This window comes from Tiliqua scincoides, chromosome 4 (genome assembly GCF_035046505.1).
Source record: "Tiliqua scincoides isolate rTilSci1 chromosome 4, rTilSci1.hap2, whole genome shotgun sequence".
NCBI classification, from domain to species: Eukaryota; Metazoa; Chordata; class Lepidosauria; order Squamata; family Scincidae; genus Tiliqua; species Tiliqua scincoides.
Window position 1 is genome coordinate 172,020,662 of NC_089824.1, and position 6,000 is coordinate 172,026,661.

General features: G+C 44.8%; 1 pseudogene; it reads left to right on the forward strand.

The window, feature by feature from the left end:
- Positions 1 to 582: 582 nt before the first annotated feature.
- Positions 583 to 699, forward strand: LOC136650029 (5S ribosomal RNA; annotated as a pseudogene).
- Positions 700 to 6,000: the final 5,301 nt, after the last annotated feature.

Sequence of the window (6,000 nt, forward strand, 5' to 3'; positions counted from 1 at the left end):
GAGCCTTATAGTTTTAGAAAAGGCAGAATGATAACTTCCAATGCAGTGTTTTGCTTTTGTTTTCAAATGGTCTTTTTATATTAACATTGAATAAACTTACATTTTTTATTAAGAAAAATACTTGATTCTGCGTTGACATACCTAAAATACTCCAATTCTCAATTTTCTGGTCATAGGCTTTTTTTTTTTAATAGGTCAAACTAAATGTGATATTGAAATCTAGGTATCATGTAGTCAGGAGCTTCTTTTTATTGTAAAATATCCCATGCAGGGGCTGATCCAGGATGGAACCACAGCATGGAGACAGACAGTGTCTAACTCAGCATTAAAATAGATGAACCCAGCCCAATTTGGGTGTGTTTTAGGTCAAATCGAACCTGTGGTAGCACAGAAGGAGCATCATTGCATGCTAACCGGGCTAAGAGAGACCGTCTAAGATGGTGGTCTTCTTATACTTAGCGGAGAGACAACCTGTTCCATATTCATCCCAACCTAGTGTCTTTTCTAATGGATGTTTGATGGTGTTTCTTTTGCATCACTGGTAGGTTGTGAGCCCTTCTGGGAAAGGGAACCATTTCTTTATTTTGCAACTGTTACCCTGCACATGCCTGATCTTGTCTGATCTTGGAAGCTAAGCAGGGTCAGGCCTGGTTAGTACTTGGATGGGAGACCGCCTGGGAATACCAGGTGCTGTAGGCTTGTACCATAGTCTTTCGAGACTGAAGGTTGCCAACCAAAAAACTGCTTTGTGACATGTTTTGTTGAAAAGTGGTGTATAGATATACTTAATCATCATAATCATCTAGTGGTGATCCCAGTGGTGGTTGGTGCCCTTGGTGCTATTCCAAAACACCTTGAAGAGCTCCTGAACAGCATAGGGGCCATAGAAATTACCATCAATCAACTGCAAAAAGCAGCGTTACTGAGAATTGCTTATATTTTGCGATGGTATTTATAACATCAAAATAGGATAAAAACCAGGCATACCAGGTCCTTAGGAAGGATTTGATGTTTGAATAAAACAAATGAGTCAATAACACCTACTGGACTATGCAAAAATCTCAAAATAAAATGATAAAATATTATGAGAGGGTAGGTGTTATTGACCCTTATTATCACTGACTTTTATTAACATTATTAACAACAACAACTTTGATTTGGGCAGATGACCCCATGACACTTGCTATATACCAAAGTAAAGCAGCTGAGAAATGATGTTGCCCAGTAGTTAGAATTCTGGTCTTGGAAACAGGACACAGTCTGCTGTCTGAGTTCTGTTGCCTTAAAAACAGCTTGCCATTAAGCTGTTTTAGGAAAAGGATGAAGTTGTTCTTGACCCAGTTGAAGTCAAAAAGGTTCAAAAAAGATCAGCAGGCATTATACCCAGTGTCACCCCTGATGGCAGGGGGATTAACAGGCATGTTCAGTTTAGATTCCCATCAGGCACTGGTGGACTAGATAGCCCTAATTGAAGTTTAGTATGACATCACTTCCTTATAACCTCTCACACTAAGAAACATCTGCTATCTAGAGAGTTTTCTGCTTCCATGCAGTTTCTTGAATATCCCTCCTCCAGTTGGGCACTTCATTGCTCATCAATGTTCAGCTCCAGGCAGCAGCCTTCATCAGAACTCTACCTTGGAAGCATGACTTCCTGGTATTTAATATCCTCAGGCGCTATCTAGGTCTGTCACCTGCTATTGCATCACAAATTGATAGCACACTCTTATGCGCTAGTTGCAGCTTTTATTAATATCCATCCACACAAGTGTACTGGGAGAAGACCATTGGGAAAACCATTAGCACCTATGCCTGGAGAATAGCTACCCTTTCTCACAACAGCAGCACTGTAGTGTTTTACCTAGACTGACTAAGTGCAGCAGGAGCAATTGTCAAGGTCTTTTTGTGCACCAGCAGAAAGCATGAATATGCAACCAAGTCTCTGTGCAACTGAAAGCTTTGCTTTCTCTTTCACCAGGTGGATTGGTTAGGGCATTAGTTCTCAGAGGAGCTGATCACACATGGCAATTCCCATTTGTCAGCCTGATTTAATACTTACATAAACACACTAACAATATATAAAGCTAACGCCTAAAACGCATTAGCAAGTGGTTCTAGGACGCAGCTGTAAGGAAGGAACCCCAGGAGCAACCAATTGATTGAGAGATCACAAGCTGGTCTTTTAGTAGTAACATGTGTTTGCTGCAGTTTGTGGCCTTGATGCCAGTGTGCTCTAGGATCTCTGCCTCCTACCTGGATACTCTATGCCCCTCCCTGCATGTTCAGTTTTCATTTCAGAAAAAACTGTAGTCTGAGCCTTTTAAATAAGTCCACAGATGTTACTATACGTGAAGAAGATTCACCAGCTTGCATGCTCACTTATACCTATGTCAGCAATTACTGGTACTTCACTAGTCTTAAAGAACCAACTTCCTTCCAATTTGCAAGAGTTCTCTAGATGGTCACCCTGAGGCAATGGTTTTCAAATGGGGCGCTGGGATGCCCCAGCCTGAAGGCCCTGGCCTCTGCCCCCTTAAGGGGTGGGGGCGGCAAGGAGGCAGGGAGGAGGCAGCAATGCAATCCCCAGGATCATGTCACTATCAGGGCTGCAGGGAGTGGGATGCACTCACCAGTCCCTGCAGCAGCCGCCCTGGGGTGTGGGGAGCCCTGCGCGAGCATCTGGTTTTGCAGAAGTGGTGCGCGATCGCTCCGCTTTCACTTTTGATGACCTGGGGAGCCCTGCAGATGCTCATGCAAGTCTCCCCACACCCCAGGGCGGCTGCTGCAGGGACTGGTGAGTGCATCCCACTCCCTGTAGCCACCCGATCCTGGGGATTGCATCGCTGCCTCCTCGCTGCCCCCACCAAGACTTACTGCAGTTCAAACTCTCCTTGAGAGTCTGAAAACTGCTGCCATGAGGTGATTCTGATTTCTATTTAAATTTCAACCTGTTAGGAAATCATCATACTTTCCTCCATGGTATCATATTCCGCTCTTATCTAATCTGTGCCATTGCTCCGTTGGCCCAGCATAGAGGCAACTCAGGCTTCTGCAATGAATTTGGTTTCACATGAACCTGCCTCTAATGGATGATCCACTTCTTAGTGTGAGAATTAAGAGTCTCAACAGCCAGAATGCAGATCTGTGCTCATCCTCGAGAAAGGCAAAGCATCATCTATTTTTAGACCCTAACCAGAGTTTCAATCAAAGATGCTAGGCTTAACAAAAGGAATTATGGAACAGGAGGTTTCCAAAGATTGGCTGTGTTGAAAATACACTTGATTTTGCCAAAAAATCATTTGCATTCATGCCACAGCCTACAAATATTTAGCTTACATAATCAGTCCTATAAAAATGGCTGGCCTTCCTCATGCTGTTGCCTAAATATATATCTTCCTTCTGCACCAGCAGCTCCAGATGAGTTCTTTTGCTCAGTGTCTGCTGCCGTCACTACACCCTGGCAAATTGTAGCTGTAAGGGCTTTGATAACTGGATTAAGGAGAGCCTTGTGTGCTCACACTGCAGCTTTTCTCCATTGCTTTGTGTCCTCTGTGGAAATGCTAATTCAAACATTTCTTTAGTAGCTCACCCAAAGTCTCTGACAGCCGAAGGATGTCACAGGACTCAGTTCTTCCTCCTGTGACGCACCAACACTCCTCTCTTCCATCCACAGAAGCAGATTCTGCAGGGAGATCATGCGACAATTTAGAGCCAACAAAACTTAAGAGTTAGCACAGGTTCCTTGCTGAGCAAGCATGGGAGACTCCTGCCACTCTTGAGTGACCAGGTGTCTGTGGGTGTATTGCACAAGCAGTGACTGAGCCAGATGACACCATCTAGGTTGGACTTGTGCAATTTGTGACCCACGAATGAATGTAGCCCATCAGTTGTGTATGACAGTCTAACAGGGGCCTGAAAAGTCTCCTGTTATTACTGCCTGTCTGGGATGGCAAAACAGGGGATTACAAAGCACCTGGCAGGTGCTTTGTAGGTGCACAACTGGGGGAATTGCATTTTACTTTAACATATGCCACTCTCTTGCACAGAGTCACACAATTGGTCCAGCTACATCAGCATTGTCTATAGTGACTGGCATCGGTTCTTCAGGGTTTCATTCTCAGTCCTATGTGAGATTGAATTGGGGGCGTTCTACATGTGCTCTGCCTCTGAGAGACTATTCTTCACTGCTGCAGCTTGGTGGATCACAAGCTGTGCTGTCCTGATCTAGATTCAGAATCCCAATATTTCTTCTATAGTCTTATTGAAGAGGTTGTTGGCTGAACCGCATAGTATGCTGGTTGTGGAGTTGATGTCACTTCTATTATTTTTTTAATCTAATGAACATCTTCCAGCAACTTTAATGATGAGCCATTCTATAGAACTGAGCACCAATTTGCAAATGGATTTATAAAATATATTAAAAATGCAAAAAAAAAATAAAAATTAAAGCAGCCCAGAACAAAGTGTTCTGCTGGATTGATGTGCACCAATACAAGACACAAAATTTGTGGAAGCAAGCATCCCCTAAATCATGGCAAGTATTTCAAGACAGTAAAAACAAACTTTCTAAAATGATTCACGACAGAGATTATATGCATGACGCAGGGCTGTGCTAATGGATCACCTAGCATACTATAGTCAGATTTAACTGTTGGGTGACAGGGTATTGTTCCAAGATGATGCCTCCTTTTCCCGCAACTGGACTGTCTTTGGTTGAGGAACATCTGTCACCACTGGCCAAGTCATGACCCAACCCCCTTCAGCAGCTTTCTCTTTGGCCTTGGTTCCTCTGAACAAAACAGTGATTAATAGGCTGCTAGTACTGATGAAACTGCTCAGAGAGCCAGGATGGATTTAATCGTAAAAGGATTCTGAATTGCTGGCACTTGTATGCTGCTGTGCATTATGGGAAGCTTTTGATTTACTACGAGTGGGAGGGAGGGAGGGGGAGATGGCAAAGGGATGAAAAACTTAAGAGACAGATATGGACAGACTGGGAGACAGTGAAACTGCATCTGTAATGAGAACAAAATTCCAGTTGAGTTTAAGGCTACAATCCCAAAACATGTGTACCTACACTGGAGTCACTAGGGGGTGTGGGGGGTGCGGGCCGCGCCGGGGGGGGGGATGACGCACCCTGGGGGAGGACGTGCTAACATCGCGGCGTTAGGAGCTACCCCATCATACACCGTTGGATGTGGAATGTCCAGTGGAACGCAATGCAAAAAATGGAAATGAAATTGCTCCTTTTGTTCAAAAGTTATGACCAAAAAACAAAAGGAAAAAATTCAAGGATCCATATGGAAAGTGAAAGTGAGCCTTATTGCATGTTTACTCATGAGTAGGCATACTTGCCATAGTCCATCAGAAAGGGCAGGCTGAGAAGAATACAACGACTCCACAATGGTCCTGATCCAATAAGTGCAGCCCCCAAAAACACAAAAGGGAGAAGGAGGTCCCTGCCTCCCTCCCAGCTGCGTCTATTGAGCTGGAAGCGAAGCCACGTGGCAGTGTTTACTTGTGAGTAGGTGAACTTGCCTTAGTCCGTTGGAAAGGGCAGGCAGAGAGGACTCCAAGGACGTCAGAATGGTCCTGATCCAATGAATGTAGCCCCAGAAACACCTGAGAAGGAAGTCCCTCCCTCCCTCCTGCAGTCTATTGAGCTCTATGGAAAGCAAACTCAGTCACATGGTCGCATTTACTCACGAGTAGGCAGATGTGCCTTGCCTTTTGGTCAGGCCAGGCAAAGGGGAATGTGAGGCCACCAGAAGGGTCCCAATCCGATGAAGCTGGAGTGCAACAAATGCTCCAGAAGGCAGCCCCCCCCCCCTAAAAAGGACAGAAAAAGAGGCTTCAACTGGTAAGGGGAAAGCTTTCTATTTTAAACTTGCAAAGCCAGGTGGGTCTTTATCTTGATGTGCCTGAAATCAGTGGCATCACTAGGATTTGAGTCACCTGGTGCGGCAGGCCTGCGCATCACCCCATGTAGTGGGCAGGGCA